General features: G+C 43.4%; 1 long non-coding RNA gene across 1 annotated transcript; it reads right to left on the bottom strand.

The window, feature by feature from the left end:
- Positions 1-741: 741 nt before the first annotated feature.
- Positions 742-13666, bottom strand: LOC129626221 (uncharacterized). The gene is made up of 4 exons (XR_008701839.1): positions 13607-13666; positions 10836-10930; positions 5004-5113; positions 742-1110 (listed from the first exon to the last, which is right to left on the bottom strand). It is a non-coding gene; the product is annotated as an uncharacterized LOC129626221 (long non-coding RNA).
- Between the last annotated feature and the right edge of the window lie 252 nt (positions 13667-13918).

The following is a 13918-nucleotide window of genomic DNA, read 5'->3' as shown; positions in this document are numbered from 1 at the left end:
TAAAGGGCCTGGTAGGTAATAAAGAGTGTGGAGACTATGACCAAGAGAGTGTGCTGTTTTTTCCTAACAGAGTTACACAGATACTAAGAACAGTACTTACACGGAGACGAAATGGCTGCCGTTGATGGGACCAGACCCACTGAACTGTATCTATGATCCCTTTCTGTGTCAGCAGCGGACCTTCTGAGCATCTCAGTCACGTATTTAACTTCCCTGAGTTTCCCCACCTAGTTGCCCAAATGAGACAATGCAGTACATCTCAGGAAAAGTGTTCCAGTGAAGAAAGTGTCGGCATTATTATAAGGATTGTTCCTGGCGTGGAGAATGACAGTGATGATGTGTTAATGCAAGAAAAGAGAACACTCTGCCTGGTGGCTATTCATTCAAAGAAGGAAAAAAGTCCATCCTAGACCACTCCACTGGCCCGTTGACCTTGGGTCATTTATCTCTGGGCGCTCCCTTTGCCCTCCTTCCCCTGAAGTCTATAACCAGCAAGGGCCTGGCTTCTTTATCTTTGTGGAAAGAGGAGCAGATGGAGAGGATGAAATTCCACAGTTCTGAGGTTAGAACCCAGGCAGGCCCCTTGAAAAACTGTCTCCATCTATAAGATTATTTGAGAAGGATATGAGAGAGACTGTTAGTACCAGGGCTTCTTAATAAACTTTTTTTTTTTTAAGATCCTTCTTATTTTTTTTTAAACATTTATTTGTATTTATTTATTTGGCTGCGCTGGGTCTTATTTGCAGCACACAGGATCTTCGATCTTTGTTGTGGAATGCAGAATCTTTCAGATGCAGTATGAGAACTCTTGGCTGTGGCATGTGGGATCTAATTACCCGAACAGGGATAGAACCTGGGCCCCTTGCCTTGGAAGTATGGTGTTGGGAAGTCCCTCTTAATAAACTTTAGACATTAAAAACATATCCTTATATATTTGTTGTTTTTGAGTGAGAATTTATATCATTTCACAAACTCTGAAAGTAAAGCTGTTTTCAAGTACTCAGTCTAAATATGAATGGGTCAGTGGTGGACCAGAAGGTGTCTAAAGAGAAGACAGTGTCAGGGAGAAAAAGCTTCTTCTCTGTCCTGTTCAGTGTTTTCCTTGAGGGCCTGCAAATTAAATAGACAAAAGGCTAGTTAGCAAGAAAAGAAAACAGATTTAATTACCTACCTGGGCAGGGGCGTTGACAAGGCAACGTGACTCAAGGAGGTGGTTGGATATTAGGGTTTCTGCACCATCATCTTAGAAGATGGGGAGGGACAAAGGGGCACTTCTGGGAGAACAATTGCTTTTTTGAAAGATAAATGGGCTCACAGGAGAAGAGATGGGTGACACGGTAGTTCAGTGACACTGTCTGCTTGGGTGAGGTGCTATGTCTCTAGAAGAGACTAGAGTTGCTCTCTGGAAAAGGATTAATGGCAACTGAGTTCTTGGGGAAAGCAATGCTTTTAGGCAGATAAGCAATTCCAGGAATGCAAATGCCTACAACTCAAAATAATTCTTATTTCAAAGTGGCATATTTTCAGGTGGCAGGTCCTGTTCAGAGTTCTAATACTACCAATTCTCTGTTCAGGAATCTGCAACAGCTTCTCATCTTACTTGGCTTAAACCTGAGTTCTGACTGCAACCCCTGTCTTCCACTCCAACCAATGCTGCTCTTCAAAAGGGCTGGAATCAAAAAGGGGGCGGGTCTTAACTCTGGACCCCATTGGTCCTCTTCCACCGGGACAGCTCTCTGATGGAGTTTCCAGGATCCCCAGAGAAGGAGAAGCCTGGAGCAAACTAGTCTTGTCTTTCCACTTTCTTCTTAGCGCCTCTTACATCTGATGTATGTTTACCTGCTTAGTCCATGGGAAGAAAAGGTCCCTGAGAAAAGGACTTTGTTTTGTTCACTTCTCTGCCCCCACCCTGTGAAACGTCGCAGTAAATTGTGAGTAGGGTGGACCCTCCTGCTGCCCCCCAAGAGCTTACTGTTTAGTAAGGCTAGTCGACAGGAAAAGGACACCTCATTTCTGGCGCCACGCATACCAGGCAGGGCAGCACGCCTGACTTGCCCAGCATGGGAGGTGGAGTAGAAGAGCGCATTTCTGTCCTCACCTCTCCATCTGTTCTAGGTACCAAATGCACCAGGTTTCTAGAACTAGGCTGAGTGATGGCCCTGAAACACAGTTCCCTGTGGAAGATCCCTTGGTAACAATGGATCTGCTTTTTAGGTCTGCTTTGACTTAATTCCTGGAAGATTCAAGTATCATCATTTTTTCAGTGTAAAAAGGACGTTCTTGTTTGTGTGGTATTTGTATGAACTCTGGGTGTGGTTTGTATGAATGAGAATAATGCTGTTATCAGTCAGGAGGTGTGGTGGATTGTAACAGCCAGCACTGGCATCTCTCTATTTTCTAGGTAGCATCTTTTCTCCTTCAGCAAACCCCTCTGTGACTCCATAGGGTGTACAAGCGAATAAATTATTCTTAAGTCAGCCTCAATTGGGAATCTGTCCCTTGCAGGTGACAGACTAGTATAGGGGCTATATTGACAGTGGGTTCATAAATGGATTGAATGAAGATAGTTTTTTCTGACATTTGTCTATGTCCTCCTCAGTATTTGGTATGACATTTAACATTAAGTAGGTTGGAGAATCCCAGGGAGGGGGGAGCCTGGTGGGCTGCCATCTATGGGGTCACACAGAGTCGGACACAACTGAAGTGACTTAGCAGCAGCAGCAGCAGGTGCTCAAAAAATTAGATGACTTGGGACTTCCCTGGTGGTCTGGTGGTTAAGAATCTGTCTTGCCACGCAGGGGACACCGGTTCCCTCCATGGTCGGAGAACTGAGATCCCACATGCCGAGGAGCAACTAAGACTGCGTGCTGTAACTACTGAGCCCATGAGCTGCAGCTAGAGAGTCTGTGAGCCACACTGAAAGATCCCAGTGATTCAACGAAGAGCCTCTGTGTCTGCGGCTAAGACCCGAAGCAGCCAAAAGAAAAAAAAAAAAAAATTAAATAACTTGAGATCCTTAACACACAAACATTCACAAAGAGAATACAGAAGTATATTTTGGCTAAAGCTGCAATCTTGGATGAGTATTAATTAGGAGTGTTTTGTTTTCTAATGTGGTATAGTTATAAAAATCCAGTGATGGCAGGATATGTACCCCTAGAAGAATCATTTCTCATTTTGTATTGGCTAAGACTAGCCTTCATTTGCTTGCAAATAGCTGTCTTACAGAAAAGATCAGAAGATAGAACCTCAAAATGAATTCCCAGAGGGAAGGAGATGCAGTCTGATGAGTGTAATAGTAACAGTAACCATAATTAGAGCATCTCACTGACACTGCAAAGCTGGGGTTGAAATGCTTTGCATAATCCTCGCACTGAGTCTTTTTGGCACCTGTCCTGTAGGAATTCTCATTCCCATTTTACCGAAGAGGAAACAGAGGCTTAGAGAGATTGATTTAAATGAAAATTGGAGCAGGAGCCTAGAGAATAGCCTGGAATGCCTGCGGGGCTCCCCTGGGAGCTGTCCCTATTGCTGGAGGAAGATCATTAACCTCTCAGGGCCTTCGCTGCAGATTTGGGATTGTTTTGCCATCTCCAAGGCTTAAGGAGATTTATCATTGCTTTTAAACTTTCTAAGCTCAAGGTGCCTGTGCAAACAGTCAGGGGGCTGTGATTCTAACCCCAAGTGGCAGGAACAGCTTTTCAAACCTGAATCCAAAACACTCTACATGTAGGGTGACTTGTGTTGCAAGGCAAATGCCCTGGTAAATGAGGTTCATCAGAAAACTCCTCAGGTTTCCTTTTCTCTACCTTACAACTTTGAAAGTCCTCCTAAAAGTCAATCCATAAATGCCCTGTAGACTTTCAGCAACTTCCGCCACCAGAAACTGCCCAGGGGGATGTGACCGTCCTTGGACACTACTTGCTTGCCCCTTCTGATTTCTACACTGCACTTTCTTTTCTCTAATAGCAGCTTATCTACTTTCCTGTCAGACCAAGTCAGGGGTGGGGAGGTGAGTTATAGTATCTGAAATCCTGAATCAAGAATCATGATAGGCAGATTTCATTCCGCCCACCCCTCAGCCTCAAAATCATCTCTCATCAGTGTATCAGGCTGTGAAAAGCCAAACTGACTTGGTGATGGATTGATACTGAGATGAACCAGGTTAACTCAGTCTCCTTTTGAGTAACTGAGAGTTTTGGGAACAGGGACTGTGAACATTCAGACAGTGTTATTCATTGTAAGGATACTTCCTCCATGTCCTAGGGGGAAACGCACAGTCCTCACCTTCTGAGGTGGAGTTAGGAAGATTTGGGGACATACATGCACGATTATCAGGAATTTGAGCATACTGGCCCATCTAAAGCACCAAAGGAATTCTGATTCTAAACACAACTGGGGTTTTATGGACGCACTGAATGTGCAGCAAACTGGGTGTCAGTCACCGTTAATGGGCCATGACCGATGGGAACCTTTCTGCCTCTTTCATCTTCACCCTGAAGGGTTCCCCCACCCCCCACCCCAATGAAAACGTGCTAGAGGGAAAGGAGTTGGGATAATAATTTCCTTTCTTTCCTTCCTCTTGGCTTCTGCTGGCAAGTTCTCCTTTAATAAAAAGCATGATGGGCAAGTGTGAGTAGCTTGAAGTTGGAGACAAAACCCCATCGGAGAATGCCAGACGTCCACCGGGGGAAATTGAAAACTGACTCCTTTCCCCACCCAAGGCAGCCCCTGCCCCCCCCACTCACTTGGCTGCACTCGCTTTTCTACACCCAGACCCTCGAAGCTGAAGATTTTTCAAAGAAGGAGGGTGTGTCGATGCAGCTGCGGCATCAAACAAAAGCAAACAGATTAAATTAATTTAGGCTTCGAAATCAGTCCCATTCTCTAATTCATAAAATACTTCAAATACGGCGAGAAATGTCATCTCCCAGATGATTGAGGCTAATCCACTTTATCTCTTTTTTTTCTCTTGCATCTGAATGCAAACTATCAAGACATACCTCACCAGTCAAAATAAACTCCTCATTCCAAACGCTTCCGTCAGCTTTTAATAAGAGTCTTCTCTGCTCTGTACACAAAACAAACTCCTGTTTCGATCACGCTTAAGGGGCTGCTTGCAAAAAAAAAAAAAAAAAAAAGAGGGACAATGTACTCATTACAGTCTGTTAAGTTGCCAGCACTCGGCAATTAAAAGGTATGGCCCATGGAAACACTGCAAAACAGCAGTTAGTCTCATTGTCTTCTCATTAACAAGATTGTTACTTTAGCTCTCCAGGTACCAAGCTTCAGAAACAAAGCATTCTTGGCTCCTGGGGTACTCCAGGAAAACAGGGAGCTGTTGACAGCTAGGACTTGTGAAAAGGACTGTTTATACTATAAATAAATTTGCATATCCTTGTGGTTGCAATAAATACACTTCCACACCCATGCTATTGGACTAGATGCAGAAACCATTTAAAGGGACATCAAAAAGTCTTGCCCCAGCAAAGGACTTTTGTCCTGCTTATGAAGTCAAAGCGGGTGCTGCTGAGTAATGAATGCCTCCCCTCAGCACACAGAAATTTGGATTTTTTACCTGCAGACAGGCTCTGTGGTCGATGCCACAGGCACAGGGCTAGAAGGGATGGCGGAGGCTGTTATTTGCGCTCAGACTGAGTTCCTCATTTCTTGGCAATCATTTAAAAAATGATGACCCAAATCTTTGCCATTTGACAAGTGTGAGTACTTTGTGGCCAAGAGGAATGAGGCGCTTTGATTCGTGCATTCCTCCTGGTTTCCTTGTGTGGGTGGGAAAAAAAGGCCAAGAATGTGAGTGATTCAAATTCTCTTATGTTCTGAAGAAACCAAAGGAAGCCATGTATCTTTCCGATTCTGCCAAGATAGTTTTAGGTTTGATGCCCATATGACTTCTTTCATGAGATGGAGACCTTCATGATTTTCCTTATGACTTCACCAGAAAATGTAAAACACTGTTTTTCTATTTAGGTGAGTAGAGGAGGAAAAGTCCTTTTTAAGAGACTAAGCACAAGGCATTTTCTTTTTCTTAATGATAAAGACAGTATTTACTGTAAGATGAAAAGTGTAATTGCAGTTGCTTAAGGCTTGAACGGGTTTCAGGGAAAAAGTCCCTAAAGTTACTTTCTCAGTAAATTTCTCAGGGGTCTATTGTTTATTTTAACCCGAGCCATAAATTTTCTTCTTAAATGCAGTCTTTTTGCATTGATATTGGGCTGTGAGAGAGACCAAGATCATCTCGCAATTTTAATGATACACTGGTTTTAATGGCCAACTTCGATTTTCAGGATTTTGCTAGATAAGACTGTACAATGCTTTGTTAATTAAACTTGATCTTGGAAAACGTGTACATCTTGTATAAAATAAACATACATCCTGAAATTGGTTGTTTTTGATGAAAGGCTCTCCCTAGATATATCCTGTGTGGAGAGAAAAATAAAACCACTTTCAGCTAGCGAGAACCAAACACCAAGTACCTTGAAAATCAGATGTCTTGCTCCTTATTAAGTCAGATTTAAGAGCATTACTAACTTAAATCCTGACTGATTTTTTTTTTCCACTTTTTTGGAAGAAAAACAAGTCTGGGCATTAAACCCATAACAGCAATTATTATCTGCATGTGGGTTTAATTATGAAAAAAAAATCAGGTTTTTAGTTTTCATAATTGTCATCACCATGATCCAATTTCTATGTCAAGCTTGGCGCTGAGTGGGAAGGCTCACAGGCTGCCTCCTGCTCTCCCAGGCTTCTCAGGCTCCATGCATGCCCTTCTCCTTGCCCAGTAGTTCTTTTAGCTTCTAGTGGGACCTTCTGAAAACGGATTATTGGGAGGAACTTAGCAAAGCTCTTAGGGAGAAGAACAATGTTAATGAGTTCTAGGCGAGAGGAATCCTCAAGACCCAGGACTGAAATCCAGTCTGGGGAAATGTGATGATTCCTTTTGCTCTGACAATAGCTCTGTGCATCAGGGTAGAGTATCTGTGCAAACACCAGGGAGGGTTGTTCCAATTTCAATGTAGTCTTGTGTGTGTGTGTGTGTGTGTGTGTGTGGTGAGAACTATAGTGAATCCAGTGGCCCTATTTGCCACTCTTTAAAGTTAGATTTTTAATTTTTTAAATATTTATTTTAATTTTATTTATTTGTTTCACCGCGGTGGGTCTTAGTTGTGGCATGTGGAATTTTTTATCTTTGCTGCAGCATAAGAACTCTTGCTGGTTGCAGCACGTGGGATCTAGTTCCCCGACCAGGGATCAAACCCAGGGCCTCTGCATTGGGAGCATGGAGTCGTAGCCAGTGGACCACCAGGGAAGTCCCAATATTAGACTGTTTAGAATCTGCTTTCTTTTAAAATGGATTTGAGCCAACTTCCAAAACAAACAATTGGGTAAAAATCAAGACTGGAAGGAAATAAGTCTAGAGCAAGACTGGGGGCTTTTGGGTCCACACAGTTTCTGGTACGAGTATCAACTCTGCTCTTTGCCTAAGTAGCCGTAGAAAATAGTCAAATCATCTATAGTGTTCCCTGGACCCATAAACAGGCAGCAGGCTGGATGTGCCCATGGGCTGTCATTTTCTGACACTGGTCTAGAATCAGAATCTTAAAATTAAACTAAAGAAAATATTTAGGGTGAACTGTATAACCCAAGGGCCTGCGTATTTGCTCAACAGGGTGTAAATTCAGTCGTGAGTTTCCTAAAGGTCAAAGCAAAGAGGAACACTGGCCTTATGTTTAAAAATCACACTTTCCATGAGATGAAAGCACACCAGTTGCTCTGGAGAAGTCCTGGCTTTGTGGCTTTGATTATGTCCTGAGAAAGGGGCAATAGGTGGTACAAGGGAAAAAGTCCTCAGCATTGTAAATTCAACAGCCAGATTCATGGAGCTGCTGATAAGCATACCACCAAGCCAGTCAAGGGTGTGATTCTAAAACATGGTCCAGAAAAAGTGGATTTTTGAGGACATGAGACACCTTACTTGGATTGCTGGTGGTCTAGGCTAGAATCAGTGTAAAATAGACACTGTTTAGCTAAAGGAATGAGTTGCCTGCTTGTCCTCCAGACGGCCTCTCTTGAATACTGAATCGTTCAGCTCCCAGCCAGCTTCAGGCTGGTGTCAGGATTCCCCAGTGGCCACAAGATGCTCATTCAACCGGGGACAATTAGGTTCCCGCTCCTTCTTTCAGGTTCAGGGCCGATCAGGTTTAGGTCCCCATTCCTGCCCTATCATAAAACACAAAAAGAAGGCAGACGGCAATTATTTTCGTGTCTTGTTATGACCTCACCCCCTGGATGACTGGTGTCATAGTGATCACCATTTATTCCATGGTTTCTAGGTGCCAGGGATTTGCCTAGGTACCCTCCATACATCATCTCATATCATCCTTCCAGCCTCATGGGGATACAGGCTACTATTCTTATTCCTTTTCTTTCAGTTGAGAAAACTGAGGCTCAGAGAGATAGTAGCATACTACTCATCACTCATTAAGTATTTGGACTTGAACATAGGCTCTAAGTGATTTTATTTTTACTTTTTTGGTCTTTTATTGAATTATTATTGATATATAATAGTATGTAAGTTATCAGTATACAATATGATTCACAAATTTTTAAACAGTTATGCTCTATAGTTATTATAAAATATTGGCAGTATTCTCTGGCTCTACTGTATATCCTTGTAGCTTATTTATTTTATATATAGGAATTTATGCCTCTTAAGTCCCTACCCCTAACTTGTCCTCCCCCTTCCCTCTCCCCACTGGTAACCACTAGTTCTGTATATCTGTGAGCTGGCTTCTTTTTTGTTCACTAGTTTGTTGTATTTTTTGCATTCCACATGTTAGTGTCTGTCTGACTCTTAACCAAAGCCCTTCACAACCATCTCTCTCAATGTTGTTCTCATGACTTCCTGGTTTCCTGACCTTGACCTTCCTCTGTGCACTTCTCCACGGTCTTCAGATTTCCTGGATGCTGAGGCTCACTTGTCTGTCACTGGTTACTTCTGGTAGTGGCTCTTTAGCTTCTAGAACCCTTAGTAGGCCTTGGTGTTTCAAAGTAGTAGAACCTGGCTCAGGTTTTCACGTTATTTACTCGGTTCTTGATCCTTTGCTTGGTTTCTCCTTCTAGGTAGAAACCACCACCTCCCCACCACCCTTTCTTGGTCATACTTGTCATTACTGCTACTGCCACCTGAACAAAAATGAACTTTTCAGTTCTTGTGCAATTCCTATAGTCTTTAACAACTGTAGTCTACATGTGGTTCTCTAAAGACCAACAATAGTAGAGGCGTATACGAATGTGAGAGTTGGACCATAAAGAAGGCTAAGTGCCAAAGAATTGATGCTTTCGAATTGTGGTGCTGGAGAAGACTCTTGAGAGACCCTCGGGCTGCAAGGAGATCAAACCAGTCAATCATGAAGGAAATCAACCCTGAATATTCATTGGAAGGACTGATACTGAAGCTGAAGTGCCAATACTTTGTCCACCCGATGCAAAGAGCTGACTCACTGGAAAAGACCATGATGCTGGGAAAGACTGAAGGCAAAAGAAGAAGGGGGCGACAGAGGATGAGATGATTAGATAGCATCATGGGCTTAATGGACATGAATGAGAGCAGACTCTTGGAGATAGTGAAGGACAGGGGAGCCTAGCATGCTGTAGTCCATGGGGTTGTGACGCGTGGGACATGACTTAGCGACTGAACAACAACCATAGAGGCATAGTCAACCTCACAGTGACACAAATGAGATAACACATGGAATATCAGATATTAGCAGAGACTTCATAATAATGTTGGTAGCTTTTCATTGGCTTGGCCATACGCCACAAATGGAGAATATTGGTAATTTTCCATGACCAGCTCTGGGCTACAAAGAATGTTATTAAATAAACCAGTAAAGATAGAAAGATTCCTGAAATGGCAAGCATTTTCTGTCCCCAGCAATGAAAACTAAATATGCTATTCACATTGCAGACATGTATAACCCATTTGGACTGTTTCAGAAACACAATGGTATGGAATCAATGACTAAGAGAGAATAGAAAATAAAATCCATTCATTCATCCAGTCATACACAGGCTAAGAGAAAGTCAAGGTCGTAGCTTGGAAGATAATCTGAGGGCCAAGTCTAAAGAGAGGGGACAAACCAGAAATGGAAGAATTTGCAATGATGTAAAAAGCCAGAAGACATGAGAGCTGCTTGGAATGTGGCCTGAGGAATGGGTCAGGGTGAGAAGTTCAAAATTAAGACCCTGGCCAGTGGGAGCACTAAACTCTATGTAGCATGGGGGCCAGCTTGGCTGCCTGGAGCATAGGGACCAAGTGTGGTGACTCAGTGGCCCCTGAATGGGGTGATTCACAAGTCAGAAGAATTACTCCTTGGCTGTCAACTCATGTCTTACTCCATTCTCACAAAGTCTGAAATCGCATTAAAATAATAACTTCAGACACTTCCTGGAAGTGGAATAGCTTATCTTGAAAAATTTCAGTGGCGCTTTGGAAGTTGTACTGATTATCTACTGGTTAAAGTCACATTTTTGTACTGATGAATCTGTTCTTTGAAAAGCAGAAAATGAAAACAGTCCTCTTCACATTGCAAACTTGAACTTCGCATAATGTCATAGTGACCCAGCTAGGATGACACTTCTTAATGCAAAATGCTCAACCAATTCACAAAATCAAGGCAAAAAAATGTCATGACCTACTGTGAGTTGTGTTAATTTTACACAGAACTCGGTATAATTTGAAGTCCTTGGTGTCGAAGGACCAGTCACTGGGATGTTGGCTGATATAGGATGGGTGTTGGTGTCTTTTTGCCCACCTTTGAAGAAGCTGTTTCAGAGAGAGGGAGACTTCTCTAAGCCCTCAGGGGAAAATTTCTTCCGAGCAGAACCAAGTTTGGCAAGTCTCTGAGGTCTGGAGTGAAATACAATAAAATTTGCATTTATATAGCGCTTCTTATGCTCTTGCTTTATATGTGCTATCCATATTAAATAAAAACACAATTAAGAGTTAGTTCTAAAATACCAGGTCAAACATATCAAACAGAATCAGGAATGGCAATTAGTGCTAGAATACCAGAACAAACAGATGGCTATTGAGTTTGGATTTAAGGAGAGAAATAGGATGTGTCAGCTGCATATCAATAGAGGAGTGGTTCTGGAGCTTGGGCAGACAGAGGTTGGAAGTTGGGCCACAGAAAGAGCCAAGTTGGGATGTGGTAAGCCCTATGCAGAGGGCTTATTAGAAGTCGTGAAAATTCAGTGCCCCCAAAGTTGTTGGGGATGTACCAAGGGTCAAGGGCCCTGCCCTGTGCTGAGGACCCAAAGACAATCAGACTTGAATGCTGTCTGCAAGCCACTTAGGGTCCAGGTAAAAAGAAGAACACATGCGTGAAACCCCTTGAGGGACCTTCACTCTTCGTGGCCGTAAAAGACTTTATTTCAGATATTAAATAAGTCTGTGATGCTCGACCCAAAAGCTGAAAAGAAACTCAGCGCAGATCCCTTACCTAGTTCTAATCTGCTATAAAACCCAAAACAACTCTGAAAACCAAAAAGATTTTCTTAAGGTGGAGCTCAAACTTTGTGATCTTCATTGGTCCCACTTGGTGTGAATATTCATATGATTCACTGTAGAAATATTGACGTATTTGATTAGGGGAACTTATCCCTGACTCTGCTGGCTATGTTACTTCTAATCTATTATGGTGGTGTGCATTTGTATTGTTGCAGGAAAGGGGACCCCTTTCAGGGCCCGAAACTGGGCTCTTGTCTAACACTTGGAAAAGAATTGTCTGAGGAGACACATGCTGACAAAGTAAGAGATTTTATTGGGAAGGGCACCTGCGTGGAGAGCAGTAGAGTAAGGGAACCCAGGAGAACAGCTCTGCCATGTGGCTTGCAGTCTCGGGTTTTATGGTGATGGGATTAGTTTCTGGGTGGTCTTTGGCCAATCATTTTAATTTAGAGTCTTTCCTGGTGGCGCACGCATGGCTCAGCCAAGATGGATGCTAGCGAGAGGGATTCTGGGAAGTGGACGGACACGTGGTGTCTCCTTTCGACCTTTCACGAACTCTTCGGGTTGGTGCTGGCTTATTAGTTCCGTATTCCTTATCAGGATCTCCTGTCATAAAACAACTCATGCAAATGGTTACTATGGTGCCTGGCCAGGGTGGGCGGTTTTAATCAGTGTGCTTCCCCTAAGAACTCTTCCCTGAGAGACTTCATACTCAAGATATTTTTTGGGAATTGGGGCGGAGGTCTTTTTTTGGGTAACTTTTTCGTGTTGTGCATGGGCGTAGGCCTGTCTAGCAGGGCAGAAGTCTTTCTCTATCAGATCTAAGTCCAGGTATTTTTTTGGTCTGAAATCAGCATTTACCCTTGTAATAACAGCAATTTAGTTTGAAACTGTTGGCCCCTCTCAGAGATGAAATAGACAGGGGCCAAACAGGAGACCTAACAGGATGGTCATCTCTGGTCCCCGGAAACAGAAGGCAACATTTGGGGTGAGGGTTGTAAGGTTTGTGACCCTTTTTGATTGGTTGGTGGTGAGGCAACAGAGCTGTGTTCCAGGAATCTTGTCTTTAGTCTGAAGTTACCATCTTTCACCTGGGTGGGGGCTCTAGTTCTGTAGAAGAACTCAAAGACATTGTTATGCATATTTTTTTTGAGTCGGAACCAGGACTGTGTCTGGAGGCTGTACCAACCTTTGATTGTTTTTTCTGTTTTTGTATTCCCTCCTTTCTCTGATTAGCAATTGTTTGAATCTACCCTTTGGAACTCAGGGAAGGTCAAAGAGGCTGAAAGAAGCCTATAGGAGTTGTTAGGGGAAGCACACTGATAGGAAGAAGTTACAGAAGAAAGAGACCTCTGCCCCAATTCCCAAGAAGTATCTTGAGTATGAAGTCTCTTGGGGAGTTGTTAGGGGAAGCACACTGATTGAAACCGCCCACCCTGGCCAGACACCATAGTAACCGTTTGCATGAGTTGTTTTATGACAGGAGATCCTGATAAGGAATATGGAACTAATAAGCCACCACCAACCGGAAGAGTTCGTGAAAGGTCAAAAAGAGACACTGCATGTCCGTCCATTTCCCAGAATCCCTCCTGCTAACATCCATCTTGGCTGAGCCATGCGTGCGCCACCAGGAAAGACTCTGAATTAGACTGATTGGCCAAAGACCACCCAGAAACTAATCCCATCACCATAAAACCCGAGACTGCAAGCCACGCAGCAGAGCTGTTCTCCTGGGTTCCCTTACCCTACTGGTCTCCACCCGGGTGCCCTTCCCAATAAAATCTCTTGCTTTGTCAGCACGTGTCTCCTCGGACAATTCTTTTCTGAATGTTAGTCAAGTGCCCAGTTTCGGGCCCTGGAAGGGGTCCCCCTTCCTACAACAGTATTACCTTTCTAAAATTCAAAAAGGTCTGAATTCTGAAATACATCTGACTCCAAAGATTTTGGATAAAGGGTTATGACCTGTCATAAAACGTTTTCTTCCTGGCTTCCATTTCTTCACAGTGCATCCCCTAGTCACTCAATATCTGGCTTTGTTCTGCAGGAGCCAGCTAAAATTGCTCTCACCATTACCTCTTTTTGCCAGAGTCCTTCCTTTTTGTCCTGTTCGTTGTTGTTTAGTCACTAAAGCCATGTCCGACTCTCTGGCGACCCCATGGACTGTAACCCACCTGGCTCCTCTGTCCATGGGATCTGCTAGGGAAGAATATTGGAGTGGGTTGCCATTTCCTGCTCTGCTGCATTGGGAGGTGAATTCTTTACCCCCGAGTCACCGGGGAAGCCTTACTTCTCAACCGGGGTACTTACTCTTGCCTTCATTCCAGAATGCTGTAGTAGTTACACAACCCTGCAGCCTCCTGCCCAAACCCCTGTTTTGTCCGCACC

This window comes from Bubalus kerabau, chromosome 13, assembly GCF_029407905.1.
Source record: "Bubalus kerabau isolate K-KA32 ecotype Philippines breed swamp buffalo chromosome 13, PCC_UOA_SB_1v2, whole genome shotgun sequence".
Classification (NCBI taxonomy): Eukaryota; Metazoa; Chordata; class Mammalia; order Artiodactyla; family Bovidae; genus Bubalus; species Bubalus kerabau.
The sequence above is the reverse complement of the archived record's forward strand: the minus strand, read 5'-3'. Positions and strand labels throughout refer to the sequence as shown.